Source organism: Bos taurus, chromosome 5 (genome assembly GCF_002263795.3).
Source record: "Bos taurus isolate L1 Dominette 01449 registration number 42190680 breed Hereford chromosome 5, ARS-UCD2.0, whole genome shotgun sequence".
In the NCBI taxonomy this organism is placed as follows: domain Eukaryota; kingdom Metazoa; phylum Chordata; class Mammalia; order Artiodactyla; family Bovidae; genus Bos; species Bos taurus.
In genome coordinates this window covers 24598033-24619833 of record NC_037332.1, presented here as the reverse complement: position 1 = coordinate 24619833, position 21801 = coordinate 24598033, and positions in this window count along the sequence as shown.

Genomic DNA, 21801 nt, shown 5'->3' with positions numbered 1-21801 from the left:
AGGCTCTCATGAGGTTGATTGAGAAAATACCGGAGAACAGCCTCTTCTCTGGGAAAGGAAGCATTATGCTGCTGCTGCTGCTGCTAAGTCACGTCAGTTGTGTCCAACTCTGTGTGACCACATAGATGGGAGCCCAACAGGCTCCTGTGTCCCTGGGATTCTCCAGGCAAGAACACTGGAGTGGGTTGCCATTTCCTTCTCCAAGCATTTTGAATGGTGCTGATAGGATGGCTTTTTATTTTAGAGTCAAAATGATGAAGATTATTAGGAAGATGAAGCCCATCTAGTTAATTAGGGGTGTGCTGGCCTAACTGCCCTCATTGCATGCCTTAGAAACAAGAGTCTTAAATATGTGAATACTTTTTTGCAGTGGGGAAGAATGTGGGTGTTGTATTTATACAGACTAGCAAGTTCTGCTTACCAACTGGTTACCTCGTATCTCTAAGCCAGTTTCTTCCTCTATGTAAGGAGGATAGGTAACCCACCTCACAGGGCGAGACTAAAGTGGATGAGTGCGTGCAGTGTGACTCAGAGCTCTGTCCACGACAGCGAAGGCCGGTGGCCCTGACTGAGGCTGACCCACTGAGTGTGATGATTTAATGGTTCGCCAAGCCTGTGTCAGCACTACCCTGCTCTGGTTGGTTGTTTAGCAAGCCCTAATTGTTGACCAGAAGCTTCTCCTCTGTGGGGCAGTTTGTACTGCAATTCTTTTTTATCCCAAGTAATGGAGATTTCAGGATCCCAGGAGGCTGAGACCAGTCAAAAGGGTTTTGCACTTCCTTTATCCCTATTATACCAGATGTACCATCCAGGTAGCAGCCTTATGAAGCTCCCGCTTCAGCCTGAACCTGAGGTTCTTCTGTTTCCCAAACTATCCTCCCCTGGAGGGGTGCGGTGGTACCTCCCATTTGGTGGTGACGGCAGACAGCAGAGGAGTTTCCCCAGGACCCAACCAAATCTTTGCAAGCCCATCCAGTGACCATGCCAGGGAGGGCAGGCTTGCCAGCCCTCTTTGTTAATTTCCTCAGAGCAGTAATTGAGCGCCCCTGGTAATCTTTCATTTCAGTTCTCCTTCCTGGATGCTGGGCTTTCCATTTGGCTCAGTGGTAAAGAACCCGAGTACCAGTGAAGAACATGCAGGAGATGGGGGTTCCATCCCTGGGTCGGGAAGATCCCCTGGAGGAGGAAATGGCAACCTCCTTGCCTGGGAAATCCCACGGACAGAGGAGCCTGGCAGGCTACAGTCTATAGGGTCACAAAGATCCAGACGGGACTGAGCATGTTATGTTACATTATGCTAACGGATGCTGAAGAAATGGTTTCTTCTCATTCTTGAATTGAAGAGGAAAAGTAGGCAAGAATGATTTCTAAAAAAGCACAATTTTAAGCAGAGCATTTATGCACATGTGTTCTCCTCCCTTGTTACAGATAGACAACCTTCCTCTGGGAGGGGACTAAGATCTTACTGTGAAAACAACAGATATTGACTGTGATCTGTTCATTGCTTTTGCTTTTCATGAGGAAAAATAAGAGGTTGTCATATGGAAGCCTAAGAGAGGGCCTCAGGCACCATACAGAGAATTTTCCATGATTGGAGCTAACATTCCCAAGCACTGACTACTGCCCAATAATATGCTAGATACCTCCTGAAATTACTTCACAGCAACACTTCCCGATTTTTACAAAATTGAAGTATAGTTGGTTTATAATATTATATTAGTTTTGAGTGTACAGCATACTGATTCGGTGTTTTTACAGGTAGCTGTTGCCCTTTTAAAGACAGGAAAACTGAGGTGTTTAGCTGGAAGAACCTAGAGGGGAATGCAGGGAAAGTATGTGTCTAGTCATGGGAAATCTGATGATAAAACTTGCCCTCCTCTGAAAAGAAAAGGATCAGCACAATCGGAGGATGAAAGTCGCTTTGAGCCTGGGTTCAGGCCAAATCTGGCCAGCAAAGGACTCAAAGGGACCAGTGAACCTACTGGATAAGTTGAGATTCTTAGATACAAGTGACAGAAATCAAACTCAAGCTAGCTTAAGCTTAAAAGAGAAGCAGTACGCTGCTTTGGGGAGTGGGGAGCCAGGAGTAGGTTTGGGACATGGCCGGACATAACATGCACTCGCTGTCTTCTCATTTCTCCTCCAGGCTTGCTCTCTACCATTATAGTCAGGCTTCCTACATGCAGCCAGCCTTTTAAGACCCAGCTCTGCAAGTTTCCCTGGTGGCTCAGATGGTAAAGAGTCTGCCTGCAATGCAGGAGACCCAGGTTCGATCCCTGGGTTGGGAAGATCTCCCGGAGAAGGAAACGGCAACCCACTGCAGTACTCTTGCATGGAAAATCCTGTGGACAGAGGAGCCTGGTGGGCTACAGTCCATGGGGTCCCAAAGAGTTGGACCCTGCTGAGTGACTAACACTTTCACTTTTCTGCAAGCCTAGCAGAAAAAGCAAGTTCTCTCAATGCATATCAAATGTCCAAGGTAAGTACTGCATATAAATGCAGAGAAAGGCTCTGATGTCCTGTCTGTGTGGCATGCCAGCTGCTGTACCAGTTACCGTCACCGTCATCAGGGTGATTGGGTACCGTAATAAGCAAGCCTATGGTCAGCATAGGGCAGTAAACAGTGAGTGACAACTCCACATGAACTCTATGGACTGGGGATGAGGAGTTCCCCAAACAAGTCAGAGAAGCAGAGCAGGCAAAATAGTAGATGCTCACCAGGCCCCTGAACTGATGAGGGGCATCTGAGTGATGCTATTTCATACTGATGCTTTTGTACCCTTAGTTACTCTACACATGCTAATATCACACCACATATATTAGTGCGCTAGAGCTGCCATAACAAAATACTGCAGGCTGAGTCAGTTAAGCAGGGATTTATTTTCTTATAATTTGGAAGGCTGCAAGTCTGAGATGTGGGCGCCAGCAAGATTGGGTTCTGGCGAGAACCCTCTCCCTGGCTTGCAGAGCTCTGCCTTCTTGCTGCGTGCCCACGTGGCCTTCCCCAGTGTGTGCACACAAAGAGAGCACCAGTATCTCTTCCTCTTCTTATAAGGACTCCAGTCCTATTAGATCAGGACTCTACACTTGATGCGGAGAAGGCAATGGCACCCCACTCCAGTACTCTTGCCTGTAAAATTCCCATGGGCGGAGGAGCCTGGTGGGTTATAATCCATGGGGTCGCTAAGAGTCGGACACGACTGAGCAACTTCACTTTCACGCTTTGCAGAAGGAAATGGCAACCCACTCCAGTGTTCTTGCCTGGAGAATCCCAGGGACGGGGGAGCCTGGTGGGCTGCCGTCTCTGGAGTCGCACAGAGTTGGATACGACTGATGCGACTTAGCAGCAGCAGCAGCTACACTTAATGACCTCACTTAACCTTAATCCTCCTGAATGGCCCTGTGTCCAGTACAGTCACATGGGGGTCAGGGCTTTAAGATATGAATTTGGCAGGGACATAATTCAGTCCATTGCATCCTGGGAACTAGATACTTCCAGAAACTATAATCCATCTCTGTTTCAGAGACATGTTGGAAAATGATTACAAGAAATATTTAGAATTCTGAGTAAGTGACACTCAAAAGGAAAGAACTTGCATCGTCTTGATTCTAAGCTCCAGGAGGGCAGGCAAGCACTGTGTTTCAGTATTTCACATGGGACACAGCAGTTGGCCCTCGGAAACATGTGAACTGACCAAAGGGGGTCTTTCCTAAAAACGTGATAGTATCAGTAGTTTGTGGGCCTTCATTTGATCCCTATTGAGAACACAAAGGAGGGAGGGAGGGAGGCCCCTGCTGTCATTGAGGGCTGGCTAGTCTGGAATTTTTATGAGGCAGTTAATTTTCTGCTGCTCCTTGCCCTATCTGGTTCTGCTTCTGAAGACACAGCTAGTAATGATCAGTTTTGGTGCTCTGTCTGCACTGTCCTTAGAGAAATCAAGTTTTACACATGGGCTATGGTGTCATAAAAGCATATTCAACAAAATAAAATATAGTATAGATACACACGCACATGTGACCACTTAGTTTAATAATAATAGCTTCAGAAAAACTCTCATTCTCAGGCTTTTTAGAATTTCCTCTTAAAAGCTAGGAGAGTTTTTATCATTTTGTTCTGGGGCTTATCTGCTTATTCTCTTTTCTGGGTTTTGGTTTTCACATCTAGTCATAATTTCATAGGGGTGGAAAAATGTCCCCCTCTTCCCTTCTACAATAGGTTCTTTGTCTGGCCTAATATGTAAGTTGACTTAAGGCACATAAACAGGAAGAAAACATTTAATGCTGTATGTATGGGAATCCCATAAAAGTATGAGACCAAAACAGGCAGCTTTTACACACAAAAAACAGTGAATTTATAAAGAATTGACAAGACAAAGGATTTTGGACTTAGAGTAACAAATTAGTGAAGATGTAACAAAATTTGTTTATACAGCCTTCCCTGTCCTAAATTCCCGATTTCTGGTGATAAATAATATTTTCTACCTTCCTGGGACAGGGAAGGTAGCTTTCGGATGACAGATCTGTTTCCTGCCTTCAGGGGGACAGAGAAGGGTCAGAGAGTCCTTCTTAAACTGGCTGTTTCTCAAGTAACTATAGATCAAAATAATCAGTATGCCACAATATAATGTTTGGGGGTAGCAGTCTGCTCTCCTTCGGTTTTTCAGCTGAATTAAAGCCTCTGTATTTCCTTAAATGTTTAAGAATAAGGAGACCAGGTGTGACTGCTTCAGAAAAGCACCCATTTCCATGGAGCACAGCAGTGGCTGCTCTGGCCTACCCAGGCCTGCATGGGTCCCAGGGCTGCCCCCAGCTCTGTGGCTCTGGGCTGGCTTTTCTTTCTCAGTCTATTAAAGTTGTAGGATGTATGCAATGTATATATAGCCCAGTGCCTGTCCACAGTAAATGCTCTAAAATAAAAACTGCTATAATGACCCCTCCCTTTTGCAAATTGCTCACTGTCCCAAATGTTGGGATCTAAACCTTCAATGCCTTCAGGGCCAGGAAGGTCATTTAAATGTGTATATACCCTGTATGGGGTAACAGAGAATGGAGGAAACCCTGGTTAAGCTGGGGAGTCCGTGCTTTGCTAAAAGCAAGTCAGATATTTTATACCGGGCAGGAAGGAAGGGAGGGAGGGAGGCAGGGGTGAAGATGACACTGCCCATTTCTGCCAGCTGGATTTGGCCCTGGAGCCACCAGTTTGCAACCCTTACTCTGATTTAAAGGTGAGTATATTTTAAGGAGCTGAGTGAGCTACATAAAAGAAACAAATCCAAAGTCTCAACCTTCAACGTTCAGCTGTGAGTGCAAAGGAAATGCCTCGTAAAATTTCTAACTAAAGAGGAGTCAGGTCACTGTGCATTCATTGTCAATCAAGACCGTGATGCGCTTGCTAAAAAAGCCAGTTCTCCCTTAGGATCCATTTATAAAAATATAAATGCTTAAAATCATTTGTGAATGAATCAGTAGATGAAGCAACAACCAAACGAGCAAGATAGTGGCTCGTTCTGGTCTATGTGGACCAGAAGCCCCCAGAGTCCTGGCTCCATATGGGGGGTGCAGTGAAAGAGGGAAAGGGAGCTGGAGCCCTGGAGAGGAAGACTGGCAACCAGAGCTCGCTCAGAGGGAACGGCTGAGGGGGCACTGGAATTGCATCAGGAATAAGTGAAGGAAATACAGATGTGTATCCCAAAAAACAAATGCCCAAGAGGGTTATCAACAGCATCGGTGTTGATGACATTCATTTTTAAATTCATTTATTTGTTTTTGGCTGTGCTGGGTCTTCATTGCCGCATGAGAGCTTTCTCTAGTTGCCGCGAGGGGGGCTACCTCTAGTTGCAGAACGCAGGCTTCTTGTCGTGGAGCACAGGCTCTAGGGTGTGCGGCCTCAGTGGTTGTGGTGCCTGGGCTTGCTTGCTTTGTGGCATGTGGGATCTTCCTGGACCAGGGATCGAACCTGTGTCCCCTGCATTGGCAGGTAGATTCTTAACCACTGGACCACCAGGGAAGTCCCCATTTATTGAGTTTTAGGAACCATGTATGTATGATGACATTGCTGACAGTGATTGAATATCATGCAACAGGTTCCTTAAGTATGCTATTTCATTCAGTCCCCACAACAACCCTATGAAATTGGCAGAATTAGTATGCCTTTTTTGCAGATGAGGAATCTTGTGGCATAGAAAGATTAAATTGCCCGAGATCAGACAATCAGCAAACGGGGAAGCTGAGAGTCAGTCCATCCATGCAATCTGCCCATAGAGCCCACAGGCTTAACTGTACACCATTAGCTGTCCTCCATTATTTAAAGGGATATTAATAACCTTATTGTCTCTGATTCCAACAGAGAGAGCAAAAGTCAGAGAAGACAGAAACAGACTCAGCTCAATACAAGGGAGGCCTTTCAAATGTCTGGAGATGGAACAGGTTTTTTCAGTGTGTTCTTTCAAATGTCCAGAGATGGAACGGATTTTTTTCAGTGTGTTGAAGTAGGAGCCAGATGACTCGGCCAAGATTTCAGAGAGAGGATTCCAGAATGGATGAGAGCAGATGGCCTCCAAGATTCCTCCCCGCTCTTGATTCTGTCATGGTCTAAGACTTGAGGCCTCCCCAGGAAAGTCAATGTAGGTCAGCGAGAGGCAGCAGTAGAAAGGGGCCTGAGAGGGAGGCACGTTTCTAAGGGCTTTAGCTATTTTAATTCGCTCAGTTCTCAAAACAGCTGAATGAACAGATACTACTACTGTCATTGTTCCCCTTTTACAACTGCAAAAACAGAATCATATAGTGGCTTCATAATTTCTCTAAAGTCACACAACTAATACATACTAAAGCCAGGATTTGAATTTAGGCAGTCTGAATCCAAAGCCTGTGCTCATAGTCATTTCTGTATAAAATCTCTTATTAAGGGGATGTGTAATTTGAAAAACATCCCTTTTAGTTCCCTCTGTCACCCCACCAAGATTTTTGATACATCGCCTTCCCATCTTGCAAACCACTGTATTACTAGAAGTTAATGGTAGCAGTTGTCAATGTAACATTCTGACTTTGTCGGCTGATATTTTACAGGGTCTGATTCTTCTGCTTTGGAAATAGGATCCAAGACAGGGGGTTCCCACATTCGTCATAAACTCCTACAGACTAATCAAACTGTTGTGATTGTTCATTTTCTCAGAAGTCCCAACTGAAGGTATAAACAATAATGTCCTACTCACAATATATGTCTGGTTCCTATTTAAGTATTACCTCCACTGTGGGAAACATTGAATTTCTTACTTCTTCTACAGAAGCAAGGCTGACCTCTACAACAGTCATGTCTGCATACTGATTTCCCTGATGATTAAGGTGGAAGTTGGTAATCGTAGAGACTGCACCTCATACATTGTTGTTGATGTTCAGTCACTAAGTCATGTCTGACTCTTTGCAACCCCAGGAACCTGCATACCAGGCTTCCCTGTCCTTTCCCCTCTCCCAAAGCTTGCTCAAACTCATGTCCATTGAGTTGACAATGCCATCCAGCCATCTCGTCCTCTGTCCCCCTCTTCTCCTCCTGCCCTCAGTCATTCCTAGCATCAGGGTCTTTTCCAAAGAGTGGCTCTTCGCATCAGGTGGCCAAAGTATTGATACACTTGATACATAGTAGATGCTTAGTATGTATTTCGAACTGTGGTGTTGGAGAAGGCTCTTGAGAGTCCCTTGGAACTGCAAAGAGACCAAACCAGTCAATCCTAAAAAAAAAATCAACCCTGAATGTTCATTAAAATAACTAATGCTGAAGCTGAAGCTCCAATACTTTGGTTGGAATACAAATACAAGCTGGAATCAAGGTTGCCGGGACAAATATCAGTAAGTTCAGATACGCAGATGACACCACTCTTATGGCAGAAAGTGAAGAAGAACTAAAGAGCCTCTTGATGAAAGTGAAAGAAGAAAGTGAAAAAGTTGGCTTAAAACTCAACATTCAAAAAAATAAGATCATGGCATCTGGTCCCATCACTTCATGGCAAATAGATGGGGAAACAATGGAAACAGTAAGAGATTTTCTTTTGGGGGGCTCCAAAATCACTGCAGATGGTGACTACAGCCATGAAATTAAAAGACACTTGCTCTCTGGAAGAAAGGCTATGACCAACCTAGACAGCATATTAAAAAGCAGAGACATTACTTTGCTGACAAAGGTCCATCTAGTCAAAGTTATGGTTTTTCCAGTAGTTATGTATGGATGTGAGAGTTGGATTACAAAGAAAGCTGAACGCTGAAGAATTGATGCTTTTGAACTGTGGTGTTGGAGAAGACTCTTGAGAATCCCTTGGACTGCAAGGAGACCAAACCAGTCAATTCTAAAGAAAATCAGTCCTGAATATTCATTGGAAGGACTGATGCTGAAGCTGAAACTCCAATATTTTGGTCACCTAATCCAAAGAACTGACTCATTTGAAAAGACCCTGATGCTGGGAAAGATTGAAGGCAGGAGGAGAAGGGGATGACAGAGGATGAGATGGTTGGATGGCATCATCAACTTGATGGACATGAATTTGAGCAAGCTCCAGGAGTTGGTGATGGACAGGGAAGCCTGGTGTGCTGCAGTTCATGGGGTCGCAAAGAGTCAGACATGACTGAGTGACTGAATAACAATATGTATTTGCTAGTCGGACACGACTGCGTGACTTTACTTTCACTTTTCACTTTCATGCTTTGGAGAAGGAAATGGCAACCCACTCCAGTGTTCTTGCCTGGAGAATCCCAGGTACGGGGGAGCCTGGTGGGCTGCTGTCTATGGGGTCACACAGAGTCTGACATGACTGAAGCGACTTAGCAGCAGCAGCAGTAATACATGTAATCAATTGGAATTTGTTGACTCTGGGGGAATGAAGGTGTCACGGTTATTTATTTTTCCTCTTGGTGCTTTTTGGGCTCTGACAGTAGACAGCTAGTCCTATTTAATTTTTTTTTTTTTTTCTCCAAGAGATTTGTGCTTCCAGTAACTGGGCAAATACAATTAGAGCATCTTCTTAAGTATGTTACATTCCTGACTGTAAAAGTCTTTCTTAAGAAAAAATTTTGTTTTTATTTAGACAAACACTGTGCTGCCGACCTGCTTTTACTCTAGGTCTCTTTTCCTCAGTATTCAAAGAAACCATTGCTGGTCCAATTAGGACACGGAACATGAATTGTTAAATAACTGATTCACTCTACAGATAAAGATGCCAGCTTTTGTGTCTAAGGAGACTGCTGGATTCATTGTGTACAAGGACAGGCTGTTCCTTGCCTGGCTTACTTACTGTGTGTTTAATTAGCTGCCGGGACTTTCATGGCAGTCAGTGTTCCAAAGGTGGAGAGATGTGAGCTTGTTAGGTGATGTCAAATTAAGAGCTTTGACACTGGGTCTGCACTTTCATTGCTCCTCCCATTTCCACTCAGGGACTGAGGTTTGTACCTCTCTATGGCAAAACTGTCACCTTCCCCATGGCCCCAAGGCACAGAACTTTGTGGGCTCCTCAGGGTGTAGCTTAGCACAGTGCCTAACACACAGGGAATGCTTCAGAAATACTGGTTGAATTATTCAGCTGAGGCCCATTCAGAAGCCACATACCCATTTCATCCTCTCTCTTATCTCCATGTACTGCCAGTCTCAAAACCCTGTGTAGTCTTCCCAGAGGTCATAGTCAGGATATATTTTTTATTATTTATTTATGCATTCATTCATTCAGTCATGCCTGGTTTTAACTGTGGCACTCTGGATCTCTGATTTTCCTTGTGGCACGCGAACTGCAAGATCTTAGTTGCAGCACGTGGGATCTAGTCCCTGAGCAGGAACTGGATGAGGGCCCCCTGCACTGGGAGTGCAGTCTTAGCCACTGGACCCCTAGGGAAGTCCCCACGGTTGGGATATTGAACCAACAGTGTAGTCTGGGCACTAACCAAGCCGCCAGTGAGCTGGAATCCTGGAGGACCCTTCCCGGGGTAGACATTAACTTTTCTGAACGGGGAGCGGGGGCGGGTTGGGGGCACAGGAAAGGAATATCAAGGTACGAGAACTTGGGGTTGAAATAGTGGTATTTACTAGTTGAAATGCTGCTGCTGCTAAGTCGCTTTGGTCATGTCTGTCTCTGTACGATCCTATGGACTGTAGCCTGCCAGACTCCTCTGACCATGCAGTTCTCCAGGCAAGAATACTGGAGTGGACTGCCATGCCCTCCTCCAGGGGATCTTCCCGACCAAGGGATCAAACCCTGGTCTCTTACATCTCTTGCACTGGCAGGGGGGTTCTTTACCACTAGCGCCACCTGGGAGTAGTTGAGCCTGGTGCCAGCTGAAATGGATGTATTTAAATATTTTACTAGTGGTACAGCTGTACTAGTGCGTACCAGCTGATTTTATCTGTTAAACTCCCCCAAAGCCAAACAGTACAATGCAGCCAGACTTATCTTTTTTTCCTTCTCCAAATGAAAATATTGTTGCTTTCCACTCCTTCCCAGAAAACATAACAGCCTAAACATAACCATTGTAAAAATATAGTAAAATAAGATGAGCTGGGAAGATCGTAGCTCCAGCATATTTTCTGAAATTTCTCTGAATTGACAAATACAGACAGAGAAACTAGATGGCTAAATCCAAAACCCATGGACACAATTCCAACAAAACTGGGTGACAAGATATCACTGAATCCCCCAATTTGGAAAGACTTGCATGGTATCAACATCTGTGCTGACAAAGCAGAGCGAAACAGTGGGTCACCTGCTGGATGGAGAGCAGGAGAATCCCCAGTCAAGGGGCGTTCACTGGAAGGCATGGTAATGTAACCTGAGAAGAGCTGTTGTCATGGGTAGATATCCGTCAGCTCCAGTAGCTGGAGAGTGAAGTGGGTTCGCAGTAAAAGCCAGAGGAGCTGGAGCAGTGTAACCTTTACAGATTCTTCTAGCTGACCAGCCAGGGATCCTTTTCAGGGTAGGGTATTGCCTTGAAAGAGAAAGAGTGGAAATAGACAGTAGAGAAGGGAAGCCAAGTTCAGAGTTAAGTGGAGCGAAAGAGACAAAGTCTTTCGTCTATGTATATATAGCCTGTGGTCTATAGATTATATACAGGTGGTAGGTGTCTTTGGGGACAGAGCTAAGACCATAAGACTATACATAAATCACATATATCCAGAGGCCTAAAATTTGTGAGCAAGGCAGAAACATGGAGCATGCCTAGTACCAATATTGTGGTCTTGAAATATTTGCCTCTCTTAATCTACCTCTCAATTAAATTAAGGCTTCTTGGAGAAATGGTTAAGTCTCAGAGAAATAGTTGATTCCTATCTGGGACAGAAGATCTACCAGTTGAACTTGGAAATCTGAGAGCAGGGAAGGTATGAAGCGTTTTAGGGATATGGCCAAACAGAAAACAAACAATAAAACCCACAAGCTGAATTGAAGAGGCTTTAACTGGCCAAAGATGAGGCAATACAGACAGAGAAACTAGAGGGCTAAATCCAAAACCCGTGGACATGTTTCTAGCAAAACTGGGTGACAAGATTACCGCCGAATCCCCCAATACAGGAAGACTTGTGTGGTATCAACATCTGTGCTAACAAAGCTGAGGGAGCAGTGGGGCAGCTCCTGGATGGAGAGCAGGAGAATCCCCAGCCAAGAGATGTTCACTGGAAGGTGTGGCCAAAGATGAGACAGAGCCTTCAGGAAGGATGATCATCGCAATTGATTAAAATCCACCAAATATGCTTAACCCATGAATTCATATGGATATTAAAAAATAATTGATTACTTTCCAAATATGATAGGGAACCAATTCATTATCTTCAAAACTGGTAAAGAAAACAGAATCAAACAATGATCTTGCCTTTTCTGTATAAATTGCAACACTGGGTAACCAATGAGGGAAATTATCTCCATATAAAAGCATTTCAGTTAATGAATGAGAAAGAAAAGTAGAACTCAAAACATTTTTGTGGGATCTCAGTTCCCTGACCAGGGATTGAACCTGGTGCCCCCTACAGTGGAAGTGTGGAGCCCTAGCCACTGGACTGCCAGGGAATTCCCTAGAAATCTTTCTGTTAATACGTATTATTTTATTGAGGTATGTAGAAATATTTTGCAATCCTAAAAAGTCAATGAATTGAGATATTGATAATAGCTACTAACATCACCCAAAAAGAGTCGAGCAGACATGCTATAGCACTTGATAAAAGCATCACATCACCCGTAGTCTTGCCAAAGAGAATCTGGATCCAGCTGTCTTTCTGCAGGAAATATGGAGGACAGACAGAGGGACACATTAAAGTGCATCATAACTGTGCAAGCAACCAAGTCCAGCTTGCATCTGTGGGAAACTCAAGACAGACCCCCCACGGTTTTTCAGCCAATATAGGAGAAGAAAGGAATGGAGGGAGAACAAGACATAGATTAAAAGAGACAACATATCAAAGTATTTTTAAGTGCATGTGTACTTGAATGATAAAACCATAAAGAAATGTAAGGATATCAGTACTTCAAAAGTCATGATAATACTGATATTTTGTGGGGAGGAAAGAGGATGGGGCACCAGACAGGTTTTGGGGCTACTGACAGTGTTATACTTGTTGACCTGGGTTGTATTTACAGGATGTTCACCTTAGGAACTTAAAAGACTACACGTTTCCTTTTTGTTTGTGTTTGTACCTGTGTTTCATTTTCAATTAAAAAAGGTTTTAAAAAAATGATACTGAAGTTATAAACCCTTCTCTTAAATTCTTTATCCCAGCTTCAGAGATACTGCTAACATTTAGGTGCTTGCCTTTTCAGACTTATTAATTTATATATTAGCATGTATGCTATGTAGGTTTTACCTCAAATAATGATATACTGCAGATGCAATTTTGAAACCAGCAATATTTTCACTCAGCAATGTATCATGGACGTCTTTCCATGTCAAATCACTTAGGGCAGCCATATTCATTTATAATAAAAAGGTAATTGTTTTAAAATAAAAATACCTGTTCCTTACCAAAAGTTTCAGGCAATACAGAAAAGTACAAAGAAAAAATAAAAGCAGCACATTCCTCAGAATCTCACCACCCAAAAAAGAAGGAAATCCTGCCATTATACCTATGTGAGGTGATGGATGTTATCTAGACTTCCTGTGATAGTCACTTTACAATATATACATCAAATAAGTATGTGGTACATATTGATTAAACTAATACAATGTTATATGTCAATTATATTTCATTAAAACTGGGAAAACATCTCACCACCCAGAAACAGTAACATAATTCAAGGTCTCTTTTATGTATATATAAAGGTAGAAGATGAGAGACAGACAGATGGAAAGAATTTTATGATTAATTACCAAAGTTATTGTAATTGAAGTACTGAATTTTAAGCTTCCCTGGTGGCTCAGCTGGTAAAGAATCTGCCTGCAATGCGGGAGACCTGGGTTCGATCCCTGAGTTTGGAAGATCCCCTGGAGAAGAGAACGGCTACCCACTCCAGGATTCTGGCCTAGAGAATTCCATGGACTGTATAGTCGATGGGGTCGCAAAGAGCTGGACACGACTAAGCGACTTTCACTTTACAAAAGGAAAAACTAAAATTAAACTGGTAATTTAGTTTCAGACAACTTTTCCCCCTCACCTGGGAGAAGTGTTTTTATAAGGCATTCCTGAGCTTAAGAAAAAAGTTAGGAAATTGTTAGGAAGTTACACTATTTCCCTTGGTTTATGCTTCAATTTTAGGTGATAGCAATTGGATCCCTGCAGGTGAGAGATGAAGTAATTAGCATTTTACTTCTTCCTTCTCCCACCTTCTGATTTGTAAAATCTATTATTTTTACTTTGTCAGGATTTGTAATATCTACATTTTGTTCCATAACTAGAATTCCATCCGTCCTTTGTCTTAATTCTGTATATAAACAGTTTATCTGGTTTATCTGCCCATCCTATCACCATATTCTTTGGATTCTTACCTTGGTGTCTTCTGTTCCTGAATTCTTTTTAAAAAAAATTCATTTCTTGGTCCTGATTGGTTGGAGTTTTAGGAAACTTTTATTTATTTATTTGGCTGTGCTGAGTCTTCCTTGCTACACGGGCTTCTCTCTAGTTGCAGTGAGCAGGGGCTACTCTGTAGTTGCAGCGTGCAGGCTGGCTTCTCTCTGCTGTGGCTTTTCTTATTACGGAGGATGGGCTCTAGGGCGTGCAGGTTTCAGCAGCTGCGGCTCTCGGGCTCTAGAGCACAGGCTTAATGGTTATGGCACACGGCCTTAATTGCTCTGCAGCACGTGGGACATTCCCAGATCAGGGATGGAACCCCATGTCTCCTGCATTGGCAGGTGGATTCTTTACTCTTTAACTGAGTCACCAGGGAAGCCCTGTTTTGTTTTTGTTTTTTTTTTCCAAGAAAGATTCATGGGTGTTTCATTCTGTTCTTTCATGTTTGAGACATCTACTTGTGGCTAGTTGTAATATTCCAAGGTCACACTTTTTTCTCTCCAAACTCTCTAGACATTGTTTTATTGTCTTCTTACATTGAGGCTGTTTGGAAATGTTTGTATCCAGCTTGATTCCATCCCTACCCACCTCTACCTCCATGGATGATTTGCCTTTTCTGCCCAATGTCTAAGTTATTTCCCCTTGAAAATTAATATCTTGTTTGTTGAAAGCAGTTTTTCCCCCTGGTGCACAATGGAAAATTTCCTCTGCAGATTCAGTTCTCCCTTCATTTTAGGAAAAATGTCCATGTATTGTGTTTCTGCATGCATATTTTGTTGCATTTATTGGATTCTTTATTAGGGGCACCAATTATCCTTATGTTTGATGGTCTCTTTGTTCTCTTATTATCTTTTCCCTAATTGCTTTACTCCCTGTGTGTTTTTCCATTGTATTTCCCATAATTATCTCAAGTCTTTTATCCATGCCATTAATTCAATTTTCAATCATGTCTTTCCTGTTACTTTGACATTTCTAATTTGTGTATTAGATATATAATGGTGTTGCTTCTGTTCTCGATTCATTTCCTTAGCTCTGAAATCTCTTTAATCTCCCTCTTTCATTTTATCATCTGAATTTTGAGGTCTTATTTTTCTCAGATTCATTTTCTTATTAAGGCCCTTTTGTCTAGTATAATCCCTGAGGATCTCCTGTATCTTGGAATTATATTTTCTTCCAGACTAGTTTCTTCATAGTTGACCCACTACCTTCCTTCCTCCCTGTCTCTCCCATGTTTGATTGTACGGTATTTACATGGTTGCCATGTAATTTCTTTTCTGCTGCTGTGGCTGCTAAGGTGCTTCAGTAGTGTCTGACTCTGTGCGACCCCATAGATGGTAGCCCACCAGGCTCCCCTGTCCCTGGGATTCTCCAGGCAAGAACACTGGAGTGGGTTGCCATTTCCTTCTCCAATGCATGAAAGTGAAAAGTGAAAGTGAAGTCGCTCAGTCGTGTCCAACTCTTAGTGACCCCATGGACTGTAGCCTAGCAGACTCCTCCGTCCATGGGATTTTCCAGGCAAGAGTACTGGAGTGGGGTGCCATTGCCTCCTCCGAATTTCTTTTCATCTCACTCTTATTTAATAAGGGCATCTCCAATCAGAGCTTCTTGTAACTATTGTTGAGTGAATGTAGTCTGTTTGCCTCTGTTCCCATCTTATCTAGGATGAATGTATTGCCCTCTCTCTAAGCTAGTTTTTGTTCATTACATTAGGTATTAGGACATCTTAGGATGCTTTTTCTAGAATGCAAATTTTATCCTGCCATGTCTTGCCTAAAACTCCTTGGTGATTTCTCATAGCTTTTAGAAAAAAATGTCTAAACTTCTTCTTTTTAATTAATCATTTTTGTCTGTGCTAGGTCTTCACTGCTTCGTGCAGGCTTCCTCTAGTTGTGGGAAGTGGGGGCTATTCTCTATTCTCTGTTGTGAAGGCTTCTCACTGCAGTGGTTTTTCTTGTTGTGCAGCACAGGCTCTAGGGCTCAAGGGCCTAGTTGCCATGAGGCATGGCGGGCTACAGCCTATGGGGTCACAAAGAGTTGGACACAACTAAATGACTAACACATGCACACATGGGATCTTCCTGGATCAGGGATTGAACCGATGTCCCTCGAATTGCGAGGCAGATTCTTAACTACTGGACCACCAGGGAAGCCCTAAACTTCTTAACTTACATGCAAGATCCTTTATTATTTGGCCCACATACCTCGATAGCTCAGGTTTTCTATTGTTCTCTACCTCATTTGTTAATTGATCACAGGAGGCTTTTTGCTGAGCCTGGATCTGGCCTCGGAACCCTTCTCAACGCAGGGCTTCAAGTAAACTATTAGCCTTCTTCTTCTCTAGGTACATCCCATTCATCCTTCAAAACTTAGTTCCAGTGTTCTCTTCTGTCAGAAAATTTCCCAGAATACTCCTCCCTTTCTTTCCCTCCATGGTGTAGTTCAGATACCTCTCTTTTGTGGTTTTCCTGTCATATAATTTATCATACTTAACTGTAATTGTCTTTTACAATATGATGTAATAGACTTTGGAGCCAGAATGCCTAGGTTCAGAAGTTAGCTCTGCCTCATTTGTTATCTGTCTGACTTTGGGGGTCCTTTCTGTGCCTACTTCCTTGTGAAAATTAAATAAGTTAATGCATGGAAGGCTTTCACTGAGTACATGCTCAACAAATGCTATTTATTGCTTTTTATTCAGAGGAGCCATCAGACAGTGATAATGGCCCCATTCCACCCACAGCCCCTGCCTTGCAAGCCAGGAGCTGTCCGTGGTGCTAAAACAATGCCCTTCAACACAGAACAATGTTGCTATTGTCTGTCATATATTTAGCCCTCAGTAGTACTCTTGCCATGACTGAAGTGACTTAGCAGCAGCAGCAGCAGCAGTACTCTTGCCTGGAAAATCCCATGGACGGAGGAGCCTGGAAGGCTGCAGTCCATAGGGTCGCTGAGGGTCGGACACGACTGAGCGACTTCACTTTCACTTTTCACTTTCATGTATTGGAGAAGGAAATGGCAACCCACTCCAGTATTCTTGCCTGGAGAATCCCAGGGACGGTGGAGCCTGGTGGGCTGCCGTCTATGGGGTTGCACAGAGTCGGACACGACTGAAGCGACTTAGCAGCAGCAGCAGCAGCAGACATAAACCCATATTACAACTTTCCAGCTTTAGCAGTAGACATAGAAATGAATTCTCCCTTCGCATTTCCACAGCCATCATCTTAATCCTGGCCTTAGCCACCTCATCAGCACCCTTTTGTGTGACTGAGGTGAGTCTCCTAACTGGCCTCCTTACATCTGGACCATTTGACCAACCTCATTCATATTATTTGCCTCTAAATTTTTGCTTATATTAAGTCATGTCTCTACTCAGTAACTCACAAAGAATTTCTAAAGAGTAGAAAGAACTCGAATGACTTGAAAGGATGGTTAAATGATAATATATCAATGTTCACAATGCATGCATGCACTCAGTCATGTCATGACTCTTTGCTGCCTGTCAGACTCCTTTGTCTATGAGATTCTCCAGGCAAGAATACTCGAGTGGGTTGCCATGCCCTCCTCCAGGGGATCTTTCCACCCCTGGGATTGAACTCATGTCTCCTGCATCTCCTGTGTTGGCAGGTGGATTCTTTACCACTTGAGCCACCTGGGAAGCAGCACCAATGAGATGTCCATATAAGCATCAATAAAGATAATTATTAATATAGAAAATCTTTTGTCAATGGAAAGGAGAAGACTACAATATGATTTTAACATCATTCATTCATTTATTAAACATATACTGAGTACCTATTTTGTGATAGGCCATAGAGATGTAAGGATTAAGACAGTCCCTTCTTTAAGGAGATGGGCGATAGTAGCTCAGAAAGTAAAGAATCTGCTTGCAATGCAGGAGACCCTGGTTTGATCCCTGGATCAGGAAGATCCCCTGGAGAAGGGAATGGCAATCCATTCCAATTTTCTTGCCTGAAGAATTCCACGGACAGAGGAGCCTGGTGGGCTACGCCCATGGGGTCATAAAGAACCGGATATGACTGAGTTAATAACACTTTAAGAAGCCTTCTATAAAGGAGTCTAACAGAAGAGAAAGCCATGTTAATAGATTGCAAGCAGGTATGCATTTGGATTGAGACTAGAAAGGGATGTGGAAATATGTAAACAGTATGAGGAGTTTAGGTGAATTTTTATCTTTTCAAATACCAATTAGGGAGCCAACCCTGCAAAGAACCTCAGGAGAGAGCAGAACCAAATTTCTCAAAGTCTACATACAACTCCAGGTAAGCTCTTCCTTACTCTTTCTCCAATCATGCATCCTCAGGCACCTAAAAAAATAAAATAATATTAATGGAGTGCCCGATTCCTTGGTTGTGGCTCAGAGAAGTCAAAGAGGTCTTGGCAAGGGCAAGAAGAAAAATAATGGCATAGCAACCACACTGAACTTCTACAGCAAAATAAATGGATATTTTTGAGTGATTGTGATAGTGCAAATAAAAATGAAGGGAATGTGTATGATTGTACCCTGATGAGTATCCTCAGCCTCTTATTAACTGGCCACCAGGCATATCTCCCCAGTCATGTGCCCCAGGACTCCTTAGGAGATCAGGTCTTTTTTTGTTTGTTTGTTTTTAATTGTCATCTTCTCCATGTTTTGGCCATTGTGCTGACCCCTCTCAAGAACAGTCTTCACTCTTTTAATTCAAATCTCGTCCTTTCTTTAAAAAAAGATAAGGATTCATCTTCTTCAGAGCTTCCTGGGTGGCTCAGTGTAAAGAATCTGCCTGCCAATGCAGACCTAAGAGATGCAGGTTTGATCCCTGTGTTGGGAAGATCCCATGGAGGAGGGCATGGCAATCCACTCCAGTATTTTTGCCTGGGAAATCCTATGGACAGAGAAGTCTGCAGGCTACAGAGAAGTCACAGAAGAGTCGGACAGGGCTTAGCAACCGAAACAACAATCATCTTCTTCAAGAACCCTTTCTTAGTTGCTGCTGCTGCTGAGTCACTTCAGTCGTGTCTGACTCTGTGCGACCCCAGAGACGGCAGCCCACAAGGCTCTCCCGTCCCTGGGATTCTCCAGGCAAGAACACTGGAGTGGGTTGCCATTTCCTTCTCCAATGCAGGAAAGTGAAAAGTGAAAATGAAGTTGCTCAGTCGTGTCTGACTCTTAGCGACCCCATGGACTGCAGCCCACCTGGCTCCTCCATCCATGGGATTTTCCAGGCAAGAGTACTGGAGTGGGGTGCCATTGCCTTCTCCACTTTCTTAGTTAAATCCAATCTATTCAAGTAGAAAGACTTGAAAGTCAGCTTTACTGGATATGAAACTCTTGGCTCACATTTCCACTGCTTTGAAGAAGTTCTAGACAGAGGAGTCTGTGATGTATCAGCATCCACTTGACACTGGTTAATCTCATGGGCTCTGGAGTTAGACAGACTTGGGTTAAATCTGCACCACTTATTAGCCATGCCACCTATCAGTTCAGTTCAGTCGCTCAGTCATGTCCGACTCTTTGTGACCCCATGGACTGCAGCAAGCCAGGCCTCCCTTGTCCATCACCAACTCCTGGAATTTATTCAAACTCATGTCCATTGAGTAGGTGATGGCCTCCAACCGTCTCATCCTCTGTCATCCCCTTCTCCTGCTGCCTTCAATCTTTCCCAGCATCAGAATCCTTTCAAATGAGTCAGTTCTTCATATCAGGTAGCCAAAGTATTGGAGTTTTAGCTTCAGCATCAGTCCTTCCAATGAATATTCAGGACTGATTTCCTTTAGGATGGACTGGTTGGTTGGATCTCCTGCAGTCCAAGGGACTCTCAAGAGTCTTCTCCAACACCACAGTTCAAAAGCATCAATTCTTCGGTGCTCAGCTTTCTTTATAGTCCAACTCTCACATCTATACATAACTACTGAAAAAACCATAGCTTTGACTAGATGGACCTTTATCAGCAAAGTAATGTCTCTGCTTTTTAATATGCTGTCTAGGTTGGTCATAACTTTTCTTCCAAGTAGCAAGCGTCTTTTAATTTCATGGCTGCAGTCACCATCTGCAGTGATTTTGGCGCGCCCCCCCCACCACCAAAAAGTCTGTCTTTGTTTCCACTGTTTCCCCATCTATTTCCCATGAAGTGGTGGGACTGGATGCCATGATCTTAGTTTTCTGAATGTTGAGCTCTAAGCCAACTTTTTCACTCTCCTCTTTCACTTTCTTCAAGAGGGTCTTAAGTTCTTCTTTGCTTTCTGTCATAAGGGTGGTGTCATCTGGATATCTGAGGTTATTGATATTTCTCCCGGCAATCTTGATACCTATGGAAGGGATTTATTCATGATAAACCTTAGTTTCCTAACCTATCACATGGAGATAATAACAAATATCTGGTAGGGTTTTGTGAGGATGAAACAGATTGATACATGTAAAATGGTTTGTCATGGTGCCTGGGGCATATGTAGTTATGACCATTTCTTTTCCTTATATTATTCTTGATCTGTTTCAGGGAAATATGGGTTGATTCAACCAATACCCTATTCCTTCTTAGTAGGTATTTAATAGATGCTTTCTGAAGGAATCTGATTTAAGAACATTGGCAAAGAAAAACAATATTCCATTGCTAAGTCATTTCAAGCTGATGATAGACTGGTAAGAAGTTATGCTAATTGGCAACATTTCTTATCTACAAAAAGTAGACAAATTATTCATTTCTCTTTTACTATTTATGTGAAATTGCAAATGGGTTCATTTTTGCCCAATTTTATATCAAATGCCTATGGTTGTTAATAACTAATGGAAGAAGTTAAATTGGCCTCATAATCTTAGTACATTTCCTGCTGTGTTTAAGTGGAGGACCTATAAATCTGGCCTGAAGATCAAGAGGACTAAATACCACTGTTTGAGACTGGTGGAAATGTTGTTACACAATTGAAAAAAAAAAAAAGGAAAAAAATATGTTCTCAAATATTAGGTGGTTTTCAGAGAAACAAATAGTAATATATCTCAGTATAGAAGGCTGATGGAGATGTGATAATATGAACCAGCAATATAACTTATCATTAAAACCCTTTGAATATGCTTTATCTATATAAAGGAAACAGAGGCCCTCCCCTGCAAAAAGAGGAAAATCTGATTCAATCTAGTTCCACTTTTAAATTGGTTCTTCAAATTAGTTAATGATAGTATTGGAAACATGGGGATTTCCATAGATGAGCTTCAGTATCACTCTGTTCCATTAACAAATGATATGTTGTCATTTATTTGATACAGTTGAATAATCCTGTTGGTTTCTGAAAGGAGTTTAAAAATTATTTAAACTAAACTAATTATTTAAACTAAACACTAACTAAGGCTTGAAGATCACCATAACAATTAGTTAACTCAAACTTCCCCCCTCATACCAGGGTCCTTATTCAAGTTGAGTAAGAAATTAACATTAATTAGATTAGAAATTGCATTCACAAAGGAAAGGACTTTCATTAGAAGGAGGAGAGAGAGGTAGTGTTGTAGAAAGCAGCATAAGCACTACAAAACCAGAGGCTCTGGTGAGATATTATAGAAACCCATGAAGTTACTAACTCCGTACCTCTAGGTTAAGATTTCCCGCAATGCTGAGCACAATACATTCACATGGTAATACTCTAAACATAATTTCATGCAACCATGAAATTGAAAGACGCTTACTCCTTGGAAGAAAAGTTATGCCCAACCTAGACAGCATATTAAAAAGTAAAGATATTACTTTGCCACCAAAGTCCATCTAGTCAAGGCTATGGTTTTTCCAGTAGTCATGTATGGATGTGAGAATTGGACTATAAAGAAAGCTGAGCACCGAAGAATTGATGCTTTTGAACTG